This window comes from Triticum dicoccoides, chromosome 1A (genome assembly GCF_002162155.2).
Source record: "Triticum dicoccoides isolate Atlit2015 ecotype Zavitan chromosome 1A, WEW_v2.0, whole genome shotgun sequence".
Lineage (NCBI taxonomy): Eukaryota > Viridiplantae > Streptophyta > Magnoliopsida > Poales > Poaceae > Triticum > Triticum dicoccoides.
This window is the reverse complement of record NC_041380.1, coordinates 216282070-216300564: the sequence shown is the minus strand read 5'-3', so window position 1 is coordinate 216300564 and position 18495 is coordinate 216282070.

Below are 18495 nucleotides of genomic sequence, written 5' to 3'. Positions count from 1 at the left end.
ACAACCTCTGGGCCACGCCCGAGCTTCTACGTGCAGGGCAAACAAGTGAGAAGCAGGGAGTCAATCGGACGAGTCGGTCGCCGCGCCCCTAGGATCGACCTCGGACACGTCACTGGCAACGCTGCCGTCATCATTGGCATTACCATTACCTCCCACGGCGCCGCCATCGCCATCATCTACCACAACGCCTTCATCTGCCGCAACTACCACCCCGTCATCGTCAGAAGTGAAGGCCCTGACCAGCGCATCCACGTTGTCTTCAACCCATCATGCCAAGTCGCCCCGGATGGCTTCAGGTATGGGAGCAATGGTGGCATCAAAATTGAAGTTGGGATCAGCATTCTGGAGATGGCTGAAGACGTGGGAGAACTCGCGCCTGAGCAGGCTGCGAGTCCTCTCTTCAACAAGCTGGCGAGCCCTCTTGGAACGGTTCTGCAGGCGCGTCACCACATCGGCGAAGAAGCGGAGGTGGCTGGCGTAGTCGTTCACATGGTGTTGGACCTATCCCTAAGGTCCTCAAGCATGGAGGCGTGGACACGCTCCAATGTCCACCGCTGAAGCACTTCGTCCTTGTTCTACCGCGCGACGGACTCGGCGTCGGCGACCCGCCGCCGAAGAGAGAGCAGCTCGGCGCTGAGGCCAGGGCAGTTGTGGCGGCCTCCTCGCGCCGCTCCACCTCGATCAACCTGGACTTGAGGGCAGCAGTCCTACCAACGGCCCCGGCTTCCATGAGCTTCAGCTTCAGGTTGTGCCTGCTCTCGAGATCTGCGCGAGCCTCGGCCACCTGGCGGTCGACCTCCTCCTGGGACCTAGCCTCGCGTGCGCCGATGTCGTCCTCCGCCTGAGCTACCTGGCGCTCCCTCATCTCCAGCCCTTCGAGTTCAAGGCTGCGCTCCACGGCTTCTAGCGCCTCCTCGTGCTTCAGGATCTCTTCGTCCTCGGGGGGCGTCCTCCTCAACGATGCAAGGGCAGCCCTGCGTGCCTCCACCTGCTGATCCAAGATGGTGCTCCGGGCTTGGAGCTCCCACGTGCGCTTCTCCGCGGCATCGCGACGGCGGTCAGCTTCCCGAGCCTCTTCCAGAGCTCGGGAGCAGGCCTCACAGGAGGTTGCGAGGGAAGCCTCGGCCTTCACATTATTGAGCTCGCGCTGGTGGCGCCCGAGGTTGACGACCACCTTCATCTTATGCCGCTCCTCCACCAGCCGAAGACCCTCGGCCACGAGGCGCGCGTCCACATCCACGAGCTCTTCACCAAGCCGGTTCAGCGCGCCCATCGCCTCCTAAAAGAGCTCGTGGAGAACGACGCTCCTTTCTTGCGCCGACCCGAGCATGCTGCTGACTTCATCCTCCGCTGCAGGGACTGCTGATGGGGCCTGAAGTGGCTCGCCCCCTCTCAGCAGGGGGCTGGAAGCTGGCATCCACCCATTAGTGGGGCGGGCCTCATGAGGGGCCCGAACGAGTGAAGGCCCGCTGCTTGAAGAAGACCCCAGGATCGAAGCCAACCAGCCGTCGTCCACGACCAGGGGAGGAACCCTTGGCACGCTAGCTATGCTTCGAGCAAGGCCACGAAGAAAAGACGGCGAAGGTGCAAGCTCAAGACACCTTGATGATGGGCCGACTCCCACGGTTGACCCCATGCCGTGGGCAGTGCACGAGCCTGCGGTGCTCGAGTTTGGCGGGGGAAACAGGGCGAGAGGGAGCTGCTCCTCAGGAGATTTCGCGGCCTTGGTAGAAGGGGTCCTGAGGAGACAATCGTCAGGAAGGAAAGCAACATGCAGAAGATAACCAAGATGAGGTACTTACTCGTCAACGGAGATGTACTTCCTCCATTTTAACGGCCCAAAGGTGCCACTGCCGCAGCTCGGGGACCCCTTCCTCTTGCGGAGTTCTTCGAAGTCCACCCAAAGCCGGCCGAAGTGCTGGACATGGTGGCCGACACGAGGCGCAGCTGGAGAAGTGCTCGGAGGGGCAGCCTCAGAAGTGCATAGGTGAGGGGAGCTATCCGGCTCTTCCTCGTAGTGACTTGCCGAGGCCTCAGGAGCCCCAGTCTCGGGAGACGCGGGCTGTGTCGCCCCTTCAACCGCCGCCTCAAGGCAAGAGTCACGAGTCGCCGAGGTCGACGCCTCGGGAGCCCTGGGCGGCATCGGCATCTCGGCACCTTCACTATCGCCCCCCAGCGGTGCTCGCCTCCTTGCACCCACACTTGGGGTGAGCTCGACGCCAGCGTCAAGGAGAGGGACGACGACGATGGAGTTCTCACAGGGCCCCACGAGGCCAACTGCGTGCAGCCCCACTCGTCAAAGGAGGGCATCCGGCCGCGGAGGGCATCCGGCCGCTCCATGAATGTCATCTTGTTCAAGCAGCGGTACAAAAGGCAACTCCTCCTCGGCAAGTCATCTGGCAACGGGACGCCCGTCAGGAACTCAAGAACCGTTCACCGCGCCTCAAGGGGGGCCCTGACTCCTAAAGTCTCATGTGGTCCTAGCTGTTGAGCAAGGCCCACATTGGTCGGGAGTGGCGCTGAAGCGGAGCGATTCGGCACCGGACAAACTCCTTCACCACCATAGGCACAGTCATGCCAAGGTCTTTGAGCCACCTCAACCTGAGCCAGACGAGGGCAAGGCACGGATCAGCGAGCCTCCGATGGCACCAACCGGAGTTAGGAATGGCGGGCCCTAATAGAGAGGAGCAGGGGGCTGAGCACTGCAGCATTACAAACACCCACCGTGTCCAAAACTCGCTCGTGGATGGTGGAAGTTTGAAGTCAATCCTGTCGCCGGCCGTCGCTGCCACGGCCTAAAAGCTTAGGCATCCGCAGATCTGCCGAGGATCAATCAGGTGCAACAAGAAGAAGTGGCAGAGAAGAGCCATGGAACGAGCAATGCCTACCATGGCCTCGCAAACAAAGGCGAAGACGACAAGAAGGGTCATGGATTGAGGATCAAGGTGCAACATATGGATCTGATAATGCGCAAGCACAGCTTTGAAGAAGGCGGACAAAGGAGGGACCAAGCCGGCCCAAAGGGCGTCGATGAAGAAGGGACCTCAGTGGCCGCCCGGTCGATGCAAGCGTGAGATACAGGCCAAGCCACCGTCTTTGCACACTCATTGAAGCTGGAGGCCAGCATGGGATGCACCTTGCCCATAGCCTCATCGTTTAGCACCAGCGGTCAGCCAACTGCGGGCTCGGTGGGTGGGGGCACACTAGCCGAAGACAGAAGCTTCTTCCCCTTATCCGCTTGCGTCGGCGCCATGGCGATGGGGCGAGCAGAGCTAAGGTCAGATTGCAAAGAGGAGCAGAGTCCGGGGGGAAAGCAGAGGAATTGGAGGAGAATCGCGCAAGCGATAGAAGAATAACCGTGTAGACCGCGGTGGCCTTCTAACCAGGCGGGTATCAAGGCAGCGTGGGGAAGCGGAGTCACCCACGTCCAATCAACTGCCACATCCCGACCAAGGCCGCAGGCTATTGGGGCCCGCGGCGCTCCGCACTAGGCCTTTGGCTTCGCCCCAAGGCCAAGCCCGAGCGCGCCTTGGGCCGGGGGATACTGTCGACGTTCTAGGAGCGGGGGTCCCCAGACTTGCCTGCCTATGACCCACGGCGTGGCTCTGCAAGCGGGCCGATATGTCCCATCTTCACCAGCAAAGACTTAAGACCCTCGCAAGGGGCCAGCCTCGCGAGGCTGACGACACAAGACCTCCTCAGGAGCGGCCTCACTAGGCTGGCTCGCGAGGGGCAGAGAGTTCAAGTCCAGGCAAACCTCGTGAGGTTCTAGTGACATGAGGCATGACGACCAAGGCCAGGCGGGCGCCAGCACATAGAGTGTCCTTGTTTCCTCTTTAGTGCTAAGGAAGCAGGCATAGGTGCGGAGTACCGAGGCGTCAAGCAAAGGTTTCCTTATCAGTGCAACAAGACCAAGACCAGAAGGACGGCAAGACGGAGGTCACCATGGAGCCCAAGACGGCGTCACCACCAGAGCCTTTGGCAGGCGAAGACTGCTTTTGTCAGGATAGCTTGTACTAGCTGTCCCCCTTTGAATTGGCCATTGTGGGATCCCTTCCCGCTCAATATTTGGGAAGAGGACCAAGGCCACTATAAATAGGATTAGCCACCACCATAGCTAGGGGGCCTCATCTGGGACTAGAACTAGTTCATCCCGGCAACCACATCCACCAAGCACAAGAACACCTCTCCTCAGGAGGCAGTTCTTCCTCTTGTATAGTTCATCCTCAGCCCAAGAGGCAATCCACCACACCACACTTGAGTAGGGTATTACACAACAACGGTGGCCCAAACCAGTATAAATCTTGTGTCCTTTGTGTTGCGAGTTCGTCGAGTTAGCCCGTAAGATCTTAGCTGAGTTAGGACGTGGATCGGTAGCGGGGGAGATCTTCGCGCTCACCCCAATGTTCGAACCTTGAGGGTTTTGCCGGAACCCGTGATCCGACAGCCGGCCTTGGTGCAGATACCGCCTTCTCCTGAGGCCGGGCCTCCGAGTCTCGTGAGGATAACCCAGCCACAGAAGCGCGACAGCCACCACCATCCTTCTGTGCCAGAGGTGGCGAGGTCATGGCAGGCTGAGGAGTCTTGGGGATCGCGGTTGTCTCGTTCTTCTTCTTCACCACCGGCATTAGCCTAACATACAAGAGGGAGGCATCGAGGGCACTTATTGGTCCACGGCGGCGTAATCCCTCACCCTCTTCTGAAGCACCATCCCCGCAGGCTTTGTGGGCTGGGCACTTGCACGCGAGCCCCAGGGGCAGACAAGGGGACGACACTTGGGTCTACAGCGGCGCCGGCCGGCGACAAAGCGGAAGCACCACCTCGGGGGATCAGCGCTGATCTGCTCTTCTTCGGTACCCCCGCCTTCAGCTCCTTCAGAGGGATGCCCTTGGACCTCGTGGTGACCTCGGTGGAGTGCGGCGGCTCCCTCACCGGGTGCTCGCCGGCGTCGTCGTCATAGAGGAGGGTGTGGAGGAGATCGGTCTAGCACATAGGAGAAGTCTCCCCCGCCACCTCCTAGGTCGCCTCCTAGTCCGACATCTCCTCCTGGTCGAACTCGCCGGAGGAGAATGTCACTATGGAGCCTGGGGGCCCGGTGGGCGCCAGTGGTATGAGCCCGCGCTCATTGAAGACGAGCATGGCGGCGGCGATCTCTTCCCCATCCAGGCGGTGGTATAGTGGAAGATGAGTATCTGGCAGGCAACCTTGGTCCTTCCCGACCAGGAGGCGTGGGACCTTGTTCAGCTCCTCTTCGGGCAAGTCGTACGGGCACATATGGAGGTCGCCTCCTTCGTCTGTGAGCTTCCACAAGGGGTCCGAGCGCGCCTGGAGCGGAGCCAGGCGCTGTGTCCGGAACTCCTTGACAATCATGGCCCCTGTCAGCTTCTCCGCCTTCGGGTCGTCCGGCTTTCGATCGGCCACCATCTTCTCCATCAACTGCCCCACCCGGGGATCAGTGAGATTCTCGTGATTCCATCCCTCGTGAGGCGCTGGCAGCCCGGTCGGCAACCCCAGCCGAGGGTAGGAGTGGTTGGCATCCATGAGGACCCACTTGTTCCTGAAGTCCTCCACCTTCTTCCTGGCTCGTGAAATCGCGTTGCTGCCATTGGCCGCGATGAAGTTGGCGCACCCCGAGCACTGGCCCTCCTTGACCCGGAGTTAGAAGAAATGGCAGAGCAGCGCCACGAACGACATCACCCATACAAACGCCTCGCAGTACAAGGCAAAGATCGACATGAGTAGGATAGAGTTGGGATGAAAATGGAGGGCGTGGAGATTATAATGACGGAGGATGCCGTAGAAGAAGCCGGAGAAAGGGGGGACCAGCCCCACGAAGACAATGTGCAAGAAGGAGGGATAGAAGGTACCTCCCAAGGTCTCCGGCTTAATGGAACCCGCCCGGAGCACTGTCTCCCCTCCTTCATTGCTGCTGCCCGCCGTCACTTGGAGCATAGCGGCGAGGTCCTTCTCCGTGACTATAGATGCACTCATGGCAGGCTCGAACCAGGAGGGTGAGCGCGCGGTCTTCGCCTTGTCTGTGGCCATCGGTTGCAGGCTTGGGAAAAGTTTCGGTGGATCTAGAGGCTCTCTGGGCCAGAATGAGAAAGCGGATCTAGAGCAAGACAAAGGGAAGGCAATCAAGGCTCTGCGACGGGCGCTAGCCTTTTTACGAGGCATGGAAGGATGCCGAGGTAGCGTGGGGAAGTGGGGGCACCCACGTCCCATCAATCGCCACGCCTCGACCGAGGTCGCAGGTGGTTGGGGCCCATGGAGCTCGGACCTTGCCTTTTGGCTTCGCCTCGAAGCCAAGTTTGAGCGCTTTGGGCCCGAAGGCTATTGTCGGCGTCCTGGGAATGGGGGTACCCATACTTTCCTGCTTGCGGCCCACGTCGTGGCTCTATCGATGGCCTAGTATGACCCACCTTCAGCAACAACTCAAGACCCTTGCGAGGGGCCAAGCCTCGCGAGGCGGACGACACCAAGACCTCCTTGGGGGGTGGTGTAATGCCCTCGATGCGCCTATATCTCCCACGTGTCGAAGCACGACTTAGAGGCATAACCGCATTGAAAGCAATGCCGCAAGTGAGGTAATCTTCACACAACCCATGTAATACATAAGGGACAGAGATACATAGTTGGCTTACAATAGCCACTTCACACAATTACATGAATAAAGCATTACATCATCCAAATACAATCAAGGTCCGACTATGGAACCAAAATAAAAGAAGACTACCCCAAATGCTACACAGATCCCTGATCGACCCCAACTGGGCTCCACTACTGATCAACTAGAACGAAACAACACAAAGGACAAGATCTTCATCGAGCTCCTCCTGAGCTTGGTTGCGTCATATGCACGGACTCATCGGCACCTGCAAGCTGGTTTTGGAAGTACCTATGAGTCACGGGGACTCAGCAATCTCACACCCTCGCCATCAAGACTATTTAAGCTTAAGGGTAAGATAAAAGTATGAGGTGGAGCCGCAGCAAGCGACTAGCATATATGGTGGCTAACATACGCAAAAGAGAGCAAGAAGAGAAGGCAACGCACGATCGAACAACTATGATCAAGAAGTGATCCTAGAACAACCTACGTCAAGCATAAATCCAACACCGTGTTCACTTCCCGAACTCCGCCGGAAAGAGACCATCACGGTTACACACGCGGTTGATGTATTTTAATTAAGGTCAACTTCAGGTTTTCTACAACCGGACATTAACAAATTCCCATCTGCCCATAACCACGGGCACGTCATTCAAAAGTTCAAATCCCTACAGGGGAGTCCCAACTTAGCCCATCACAAGCTCCCACGGTCAACGAAGGATATTCCTTCTCCCAAGACAATCCGATCAGGCTCGGCATCCAGGTTACAAGACATTTCGACAATGGTAAAACAAGTCCAGCAACACCGCCCGAATGTGCCGACAAATCCCGATAGGAGCTGCACATATCTCGTTCTCAGGGCACACTCAGATGAGACTAGCTACGAGTAAAACCAACCCTTAAGTTTCCCCGAGGTGGCCCCGCAGGCAGCTCGGTTCGGACCAAGACTTAGAGAAGCACTAGCCCGGGGGGGTTAAAATAAAGATGACCCTTGAGTCTGCAGTACCCAAGGGAAAAAGAGGCTAGGTGGCGAATGGTAAAACCAATGTTGGGCATTGCTGGAGGAGTTTTATTCAAGGAGAACTATCAAGGGGTTCCCATTATAACCCAACCATGTAAGGAACGCAAAATCCGGGAACATAACACCGATATGACGGAAACTAGGGCGGCAAGAGTGGAACAAAACACCAGGCATAAGGCCGAGCCTTCCACCCTTTACCAAGTATATAGATGCATTAATTAAATAAGAGATATTGTGATATCCCAACAAAATATCCATGTTCCAAACATGGAACAAGCTCCAATCTTCACCTGCAACTAACAACGCTATAAGAGGGGCTGAGCAAAGCAGTAACATAGCCAAACAACGGTTTGCTAGGACAAGGTGGGTTAGAGGCTTGGTTTAACAATATGGGAGGCATGATAAGCAAGTGGTAGGTATCGCAGCATCGGCATAGCAAAAGAGCGAGCAACTAGCAAGGAAAGATAGAAGTGATTTCGAGGGTATGGTCATCTTGCCTGAAATCCCGCAAGGGAGAAGAACGAGTCCATGAAGAAGACAAACGGCCGTTGTCAAACGAATCCTCACAACACGACGTCACCGGATTACCTAGAAGAAGTACACCGGAAAGAAAGCAAACAACATAGTAAACAACCACCACATAAGCATGGCACGATGCGCAAACAAGTATGATGCATGTCCAGTTTAATGAGGCATGCCATGGCAAAGTGCACAAACAATCCTACAAATTAAGTGGAGCTCATTATGCAATAGAGTTGCATATTGAACAAAACACCACATTCAAGTTATTTAGTTCGATCTCGTTTATGTACCCAACTATATTAAATGTTGTTAAACATGGCAAGAGGGTGAAGCAAAGTAAAACTACCTATCTAGTCAAGTTTAAATGAGGCCGGAAGCAACGAACAACAATTCCGGTAAATCCCCATATGCATATATTAGGTTTGGTACTTTCTGCCCTAAACCATATTGTATAGTTATTAAACATGCAAGATGATGCCACCATGTTAAACTAGGCAAAATTCTACCCCATTTACATATAAAGTTTATTAAATTCGGAGTTACGTTTACTTAGTTATGAATTAAAGCATTTTAACATGGCATAGGAGCAAATTTAAACAAACAACATTTTAAATATTTTAAACATGGATGAAAACAACAAATTATTAAACTAGATGAAAAACTAAGCAAGTTTCATATTAAGTTTGTTTTAATCCGATGCACGGTTTGTGAGATATTAAATGCATGAAGTTGAAGGTCTTTTCTGCAAAAGTGCTCTCTCTGGGATATTTGGAAAATCCTCCTGAACTGAAAAAAACATAACGGACCGAAAGTTGAACTGGCCCAATAGGCACAAAGGGATGGAGGGGGGTGCTAGTCACCCATGGGCCTCTTGGGCCGGCGGATCTGGGCTGGGGCGTGGTCAATGCACAGTGAGCGTGACTGTGCTCGTTCGTTCGAAGCAGGGGCCATGGCCACCCTGGTTCGTTGTTGCCAGCGAGCTCGATGGTCGGCGCAGGCTCGAGGGCATGGGGGAAGGCACGGCTCTGGTGAGCAGGGTCCGGAGACGGCACGGCGGAGCGGCTTGCGGAGGTGCTGGGACTTCACTCGAGGTAGGCAGTCGGCGCAGCTGCTCCTGTCGTTCAACACGGGGATACAGGGAAGCGGCCGCAGGATGACTTGGCACGGCGGCTCATCGGTGGTCTTCGGCGAGGGCACCGGTGGCCGGGGACGGGGTCCAGCTGGCGTGATCTGGCCGGAATAGGCAAGGGCAGCGAAGACACGGATCCGGGCGGTCGAGGCCGGAGGAACTTGATCCCGGTGACGACAGAGCTTCCGCGAGCAGGCATGGCATCTCCCACTGGTTCCCTGTACAGAGACAGAGAGGGTGAGGCGAGAGAGATGAGAGATCTCTTGAGAGAGAGAGAGCGAAGCGTGAGGGAGGGAGAGAGAAACGACAGTGAAGAAGAAGAACAAGAGAAAGGAAGGAGGCAGAGCAGCTGCGGCATGGTACAGCGAGCGAAGAAAGGGGAGCGGGCGCTGGGACCTCCGATGGTTGCTGCTGCTTGCGGCGGCACCCGACGCAAGCCCCTCGAGCACGAACAGGTGGGAGGAGGAGGAAGATGCAGGCTTCGGTGGTGGGCTGGTGAGGAGGTCGAGGCAGATCGGGTGAGGCGCTGGTTGGGGCATTTTGGATCGAGGAAGATCCCGAGGTGGGAGATGAGTGCGGCAGCGGCATGGACAAACTTCCTAGATTTTAGGGTTGGGCTAAAGTTTGGTCCGGTGAATATATAGCAGGTGGACTAGGCTTAGGGGCTACCTCGTCCCTCTGATCGTAATCGGACGGTCGCGAATAAATAGGCTAGGAAGTCCCAAATAAGAAAACGGAGACATTTTGTAGATATTTGGGGATGATCCGGACACAACGGTGATGACTGTCCGGGTCGGGTCCGGGACAACTTTCGGACGCACGCGCGAGGAGGGCCGTGGGCTGATGAGAGAGGTTAAGTTGGGCCTGGCGGTAGGTAGTGGGCTGTGTAGACGGTCTCGAGCTGAGAGAAGAGAAGAGAAGGAGGCCCGACGACTGTTTCCGGAGACCGAAAACGTCCGACGTTAGACCGGCTATAATGCCGCTATAGTTATACATTGGGGCATCAAACAAACTCCGAACGCGATGAAATTTGACAGGCGGTCTACCTACACTAAAATAAGACCGCACGCCAACTTTCAACCCATTCCGAGAACATTTTCCGGCCACTTATAAAATACTATTTCGCACATGCCGCGGTGCGTGCAAGTGTGTCTGGGTTCAGAACGGAAAACGGAGAGCACTCGAAGAACCCGGACAAATGCAAGTTTTAAAACATGATGATGCAATGCACATGATGACATGATAACATGCAACATGCAAGAAAATGACATGACAACGACAGCGAATAACTGGAAGACACCTGGCACCTCGGCCTCGGGACATTACAACACTCCACCACTACGAGAGGATCTCGTCCCGAGATCTAGAATGGCACCGGAGGGCAAACGGAAGAGAAAGAGAAGAGGTAAAATTAAGTTGCTTCTTTGACAAACGAGTGAGACCAAAGAACCTTGAAAAGGTTAAGCCAATTAAGAGAAGCATACAACAGAGATGACGAAACTGAAAACACTCCGTTAGAAAAGAGGAACAAGGGAGAACAACTTCGGGCAGCACTCCGATTGTAATGAAAATGAATTGAATAAGAACTTGGGCAAAGGGGCACAATACTCCAGTTAAAACAAGATAGGGAAGGAATTAAACTTGACAAGATGAGAGGATACTTGAAAAGAGGACACGACACTCCGGTTAAAAGGATAAGCACGAAAAGAACATGGTCCTGACAATCCGAGATGATGAGTGAAAAGAGCAACACCTCAATGCCTCCGGATGAAAGAATCAAAGGTAGATCGTTAGAACAAAAGAGCGGAGAAGAAAATAACAACTCCTACCACAATTGAACTTGTAAAGCACCGTTGCAAGAAAGGATTGCACGGGGTTGTTGGGAAAACAACAACGAAGAGGATAAGCTTGTAGTGGGCTTATGGAAAACATCTCAAGAACTTGAGGTGAAATTCTTCCACTAACGAAAACAATATTGGATTGATAAGAACAAGAAGACGAGGAACTTGTTCATCGGAAGGATAAAGAAGAACTTGGGTTATTTATGAGCACCATAAATAGCAAAATCCTTAGGGAAGGCTCTAGGTGAAACATAACCCAAGATAACTCCAATGACGAGATTGATGGATTTAAAATACCTCATTCTTAACAACCTGTGAATCATGAAACATGAACTCAAATTATAAAGAATGACATAATACCACCTCTATTGATACGAAAGGAAGAATTGCACTCCCGGTTGCAAGATGAAGAATACTTGAGCTCCTTAGAAAAGAATCTCGATGAAAACTTCGAGAAGTGACAAAAACCTTGATGAACCATCATGTTGAACCTTCATTAGGAACTCCGGTAGCAAAAGAATGATCAAACAAAATGAAGGATGAAAACAATAAGGTTGAAGCCTTCCAATGATTTAGATGGATCTTTGGAATGATATAATTGAAATAACTTTGAGCTCCGGAAAAGAAAGATGGACAACTTTAATCGAGAATATTATGAACATCCGGAATAAGGAATTAATCACTTGGATGAACAAGAATAAGAATTACGTTATGCGTATCCTTCACCAATTTAAATTGATGACAAACAACGGATTTGGCACACTACTTATTCTCATAGAAAAAGATTAAGAGAGACATAACATAAACGTGGGAAGGTCTTCAATGAACCACCGGTGGGATTGAAACAACGAATGAATTGATTCAATAACAAAGGAAGAGAAATCTTGAACGAGCCACCGGTAAGAATTGAAAATGAACGAAGAGAAGATAAAGAAACACCGGGAAGAATTACAAAATGAACGAAGATGCTTGAGAGGATTTAGATACGTGAGAACGAAGAGATCACGAGCCGATTAGAGGATAATTGATCGATGCACCGGTAAGATTAGGAGAACGATAACTGAAAGTTGTGAATGAATACTTATGAGATGATGGGCTCCGGAGAATCAAACTGAAAAATACTCTGAATTACTATGGATTGGTGAAAAGAAATCTCACAATCGAAAAAAATTATGAGAGGATGGCATAACGCTAGAACCACAAATCTTTGATAGAACGAAACAAGATTCAAGGGAAAACTCTTCTTCGGTCTTCAAATGTAGAGAATGATGACGAGGAACACCACCAAATAGTTGAGATACTCCGGGATGAAAATTAGCAAGGTTGAACCAACGATGAAAAGAATTTGAAAGATCTTGGAGAAATACATATGACTGATAATGAATCATACTTACGTCACACTTTGAAAAGAATTTAGGATAGCTCCGGAAAAATTAGAAGAGTCAGGTAAGATCCTGGAAAAAGACCTGTGGGTTAGGGCCTACTCAAAAGAAACACCGTTGAACGATTTAAAAGAGAGAAAGCACCGATTGAATTAAAAGGCTTGAATACGATAGGACCTCGAAATAGCTTGAATGAAAGCGGAGTGGAAACACGAATCTTCGAGATATCTTAAGCATTCCAGAATAGATGAATAGCAAGCGGGGAATGATTATGAGGTGAACCGACAAGAGCAGACATTTGAAACGAGGAAAGAAGATGATCTTCAACGCTTGAATTGGTTCCATCGGAGAAGATAAAAGAACAAAGAATGATAAACTAGAAGCTCTGTTAGAATCTTCATGACAATCACCGGATACGAACATTGACTGAAAAGAACAAAGAGACTTCACATGAATAAATTGGATATTTGATTAAGAAAACTTAGTCCTTGAAGAAAAAGGGTGGGAGCGCGGGAAAACAAAGGCAGCTTGGGACGAATGAAAACAACACCGTTGAGAAGAACTGATACTTGATCTTGCGGATGTTGAAATGATCGGATCCACTTGAAGAGAAGCACGCCGGTAAAAAGGATTGACATGACAAACTCGATGATCGAGAAGGATTAGTATTCGCATAAGAGTATGAGAACACCACTTGGGAAGATATGGAATCAACATTTGACTTCGAAGCAACTCGAATACCACAACTCAAAACAAAACAAAGGATTGGCTCGCAGAATCAGCCGGAACAAACATATGATAGAGATTTCATCCGAAGTTTTTGTGATGGGGCCTACACGGGCTCGATCATACAGCACCATCATGTACAAGGCAGTGCACATGACATACGAAGCGTCCGCGAGTCGGCATAGCCAAGGACTCTTTAAGACACAACGAGACCACTGTAAAACTGACCGTGAATAGGCAGACCACTAGACGTCGAACCCCAATTTCGTATCATACATCTGTTGGAAAGAAATCCTAGGAGCTACTTGAATTCCCACCTATGAAACTCCCAAACCTTTCCGGTTATGCAATCAGGTGTTGGGGATACAGGGGAAGCATAATATCTCACCCAAACTAGCAAATCCTACATCTAGTTGTATCCATCCTTCAACACATAACCAAGAAACCTTCGGAAATCATCTACCTCAACCTTCGAAAAGCATCCGTTATACGAGTTATGGCAATACTCCCGAACTCCTGCCCCAGTACTGGGTGGCGTCGAGGTTATCTCACCAACAACTGCATAAAAGAGATTTTCGATGTCGGCGAAACTAAACTCAGGTATTCCAGAACTGCAATGATAAAATTGTGACGACAACACCTCGGAGCTCAACTCCCCGGGACACTACCACAACCCCTAAATGACAGGAGGCACCAAGAACAATGTTCTCGTCACAAATCGATCGAAACGATTCCAAGATACCCGCGTGATCCTAAATTTTCTTTTAGTGAAATTTGAGAAGAAAAGAGTTAAAACTCTACGTCAGGATGCCTTACCAGAGCGATGAAGGGACTGGGGAGTAAAAAGAATTCCTAAACTCTCCGATATATAATTCCTAAATGACTCAAAACTTTTTTTCTAGACTCAACAAAGTCAGCTAATTCGATCAAGCAGGGGGGCTCCTAAGGTCGGGAAGGCTCTGATTACCAACTTGTAACGCCCTCGATGCAGCTATATCTCCCACGTGTCGAAGCACGACTTAGAGGCATAACCGCATTGAAAGCAATGCCGCAAGTGTGGTAATCTTCACCCAACCCATGTAATACATAAGGGATAGAGATACATAGTTGGCTTACAATCGCCACTTCACACAATTACATGAACAAAGCAATACATCATCCAAATACAATCAAGGTCCGACTATGGAACCAAAATAAAAGAAGACTACCCCAAATGCTACACAGATCCCCGATCGACCCCAACTGGGCTCCACTACTGATCAACTAGAACGAAACAACACAAAGGACAAGATCTTCATCGAGATCCTCCTGAGCTTGGTTGCGTCATCTGCACGGACTCAGCGGCACCTGCAAGATGGTTTTGGAAGTATCTGTGAGTCACGGGGACTCAGCAATCTCACACCCTTGCGATCAAGACTATTTAAGCTTAAGGGTAAGGTAAAAGTATGAGGTGGAGCTGCAGCAAGCGACTAGCATATATGGTGGCTAACATACACAAAAGAGAGCGAGAAGAGAAGGCAAAGCACGATCAAACAACTATGATCAAGAAGTGATCCTAGAACAACCTATGTCAAGCATAACTCCAACACCGTGTTCACTTCCCGGACTCCGCTGGAAAGAGACCATCACGGTTACACACGCGGTTGATGTATTTTAATTAAGGTCAAATTTGGGTTTTCTACAACCGGACATTAACAAATTCCCATCTGCCCATAACCGCGGGCACGACTTTCGAAAGTTCAAATCCCTAAGGTCGGGGAAGGCTCTGATTACCAACTTGTAATGCCCTCGATGCGCCTATATCTCCCACGTGTCGAAGCACGACTTAGAGGCATAACCGCATTGAAAGCAATGCCACAAGTGAGGTAATCTTCACACAACCCATGTAATACATAAGGGACAGAGATACATAGTTGGCTTACAATAGCCACTTCACACAATTACATGAATAAAGCATTACATCATCCAAATACAATCAAGGTCCGACTATGGAACCAAAATAAAAGAAGACTACCCCAAATGCTACACAGATCCCTGATCGACCCCAACTGGGCTCCACTACTGATCAACTAGAACGAAACAACACAAAGGACAAGATCTTCATCGAGCTCCTCCTGAGCTTGGTTGCGTCATATGCACGGACTCATCGGCACCTGCAAGCTGGTTTTGGAAGTACCTATGAGTCACGGGGACTCAGCAATCTCACACCCTCGCGATCAAGACTATTTAAGCTTAAGGGTAAGATAAAAGTATGAGTTGGATCCGCAGCAAGCGACTAGCATATATGGTGGCTAACATACGCAAAAGAGAGCAAGAAGAGAAGGCAACGCACGATCGAACAACTATGATCAAGAAGTGATCCTAGAACAACCTACGTCAAGCATAACTCAAACACCGTGTTCACTTCCCGGACTCCGCCGGAAAGAGACCATCACGGTTACACACGCGGTTGATGTATTTTAATTAAGGTCAACTTCAGGTTTTCTACAACCGGACATTAACAAATTCCCATCTGCCCATAACCACGGGCACGTCATTCAAAAGTTCAAATCCCTGCAGGGGAGTCCCAACTTAGCCCATCACAAGCTCTCACAGTCAACGAAGGATATTCCTTCTCCCAAGACAATCCGATCAGGCTCGGCATCCAGGTTACAAGACATTTCGACAATGCTAAAACAAGTCCAGCAACACCGCCTGAATGTGCCGACAAATCCCGATAGGAGCTGCACATATCTCGTTCTCAGGGCACACTCAGATGAGACTAGCTAGGAGTAAAACCAACCCTCAAGTTTCCCTGAGGTGGCCCCGCAGGCAGCTCGGTTCGGACCAACACTTAGAGAAGCACTGGCCCGGGGGGGTTAAAATAAAGATGACCCTTGAGTCTGCAGAACCCAAGGGAAAAAGAGGCTAGGTGGCGAATGGTAAAACCAATGTTGGGCATTGCCGGAGGAGTTTTATTCAAGGCGAACTGTCAAGGGGTTCCCATTATAACCCAATCGCGTAAGGAACGCAAAATCCGGGAACATAACACCGATATGACGGAAACTAGGGCGGCAAGTGTGGAACAAAACACCAGGCATAAGGCCGAGCCTTCCACCCTTTACCAAGTATATAGATGCATTAATTAAATAAGAGATATTGTGATATCCCAACAAAATATCCATGTTCCAAACATGGAACAAGCTCCAATCTTCACCTGCAACTAACAACACTATAAGAGGGGCTGAGCAAAGTGGTAACATAACCAAACAACGGTTTGCTAGGACAAGGTGGGTTAGAGGCTTGGTTTAACAATATGGGAGGCATGCTAAGCAAGTGGTAGGTATCGCAGCATAGGCATAGCAAAAGAGCGAGCAACTAGCAAGCAAAGATAGAAGTGATTTCGAGGATATGGTCATCTTGCCTGAAATCCCACAAGGGAGAAGAACGAGTCCATGAAGAAGACAAAATGACGTTGTCGAATGAATCCTCACAACACGACGTCACCGGATTACCGAGAAGAACTACACCGGAAAGAAAGCAAACAACATAGTAAACAACCACCACATAAGCATGGCACAATGTGCAAACAAGTATGATGCATGTCCAGTTTAATGAGGCATCGCATGGCAAAGTGCACAAACAATCCTACAAATTAAGTGGAGCTCATTATGCAACAGAGTTGCATATTGAAGAAAACACCACATTCAAGTTATTTAGTTCGATCTCGTTTATGTACCCAACAATATTAAATTTTTTTAAACATGGCAAGAGGGTGAAGCAAAGTAAAACTACCTATCTAGTCAAGTTTAAATGAGGCCGGAAGGAACGAACAACAATTCCGGTAAATCCCCATATGCATATATTAGGTTTGGTACTGTTCTGTCCTAAACCATATTGTATAGTTATTAAACATGCAAGATGATGCCACCATGTTAAACTAGGCAAAATTCTACCCCATTTACATATAAAGTTTATTAAATTCGGAGTTATGGTTATTTAGTTATGAATTAAAGCATTTTAACATGGCATAGGAGAAAATTTAAACAAACAGCATTTTAAATATTTTAAAGATGGATGAAAACAACAAATTATTAAACTAGATGAAAAACTAAGCAAGTTTCATATTAAGTTTGTTTTAATCCGATGCACGGTTTGTGAGATATTAAATGCATGAAGTTGAAGGTCTTTTCTACAAAAGTGCTCTCTCTGGGATATTGGGAAAATCCTCCTGAACTGAAAAAAAACATAACGGGCCGAAAGTTGAACTGGCCCAATAGGCACAAAGGGATGGAGGGGGTGCTGCTCACCCATGGGCCTCTTGGGCCGGCGGATCTGGGCTGGGGCGTGGTCAACACACAGTGAGCGTGGCTGTGCTCGTTCGTTCGAAGCAGGGGCCATGGCCGCCCTGGTTCGTTGTTGCCAGCGAGGTCGATGGTCAGCGCGGGCTTGAGGGCATGGGGGAAGGCACGGCTCTGGCCAGCAGGGGCCGGAGACGGCACGACGGAGCGACTTGCGGAGGTGCTGGGACTTCACTCGAGGCAGGCAGTCGGCGCAGCTGCTCCTGTCATTCAACGCGGGGATACAGGGGAGCGGCCGTAGGATGACTTGGCACGGTGGCTCGTCGGTGGTCTTCGGCGAGGGCACCGATGGCCGGGGACGGGGTCTAGCCGGCGGGATCCAGCCGGAACGGGCAAGGGCGGCGAAGACACGGATTCGGGAGGTCGAGGCTGGAGGAACTTGATCCCGGCGAGGATAGAGCTTCCCCGACCAGGCATGGCATCTCCCACTGGTTCCCTGTACAGAGACAGAGAGGGTGAGGCGAGAGAGATGATAAATCTCTTGAGAGAGTGAGAGCGAAGCGTGAGGGAGGGAGAGAGAAACGACAGTGAAGAAGAAGAACAAGAGAAAGGAAGGAGGCAGAGCAGCTGCGGCATGGTACAACGAGCGAAGAAAAGGGAGCGGGCGCTGGGACCTCCGATGGTTGCTGCTGCTTGCGGCGGCACCCGACGCAAGCCCCTCGAGCACGAACAGGTGGGAGGAGGAGGAAGCTGCAGGCTTTGGTGGTGGGCTGGTGAGGAGGTCGAGGGAGATCGGGTGAGGCGCTGGTTGGGGCGTTTTGGATCGAGGAAGATCCCGAGGTGGGAGATGAGTGCATCGGCGGCAGGGACAAACTTCCTAGATTTTAGGGTTGGGCTAAAGTTTGGTCCAGTGAATATATAGCAGGTGGACTAGGCTTAGGGGCTACCTCGTCCCTCTGATCATAATCGGACGGTCACGAATAAATA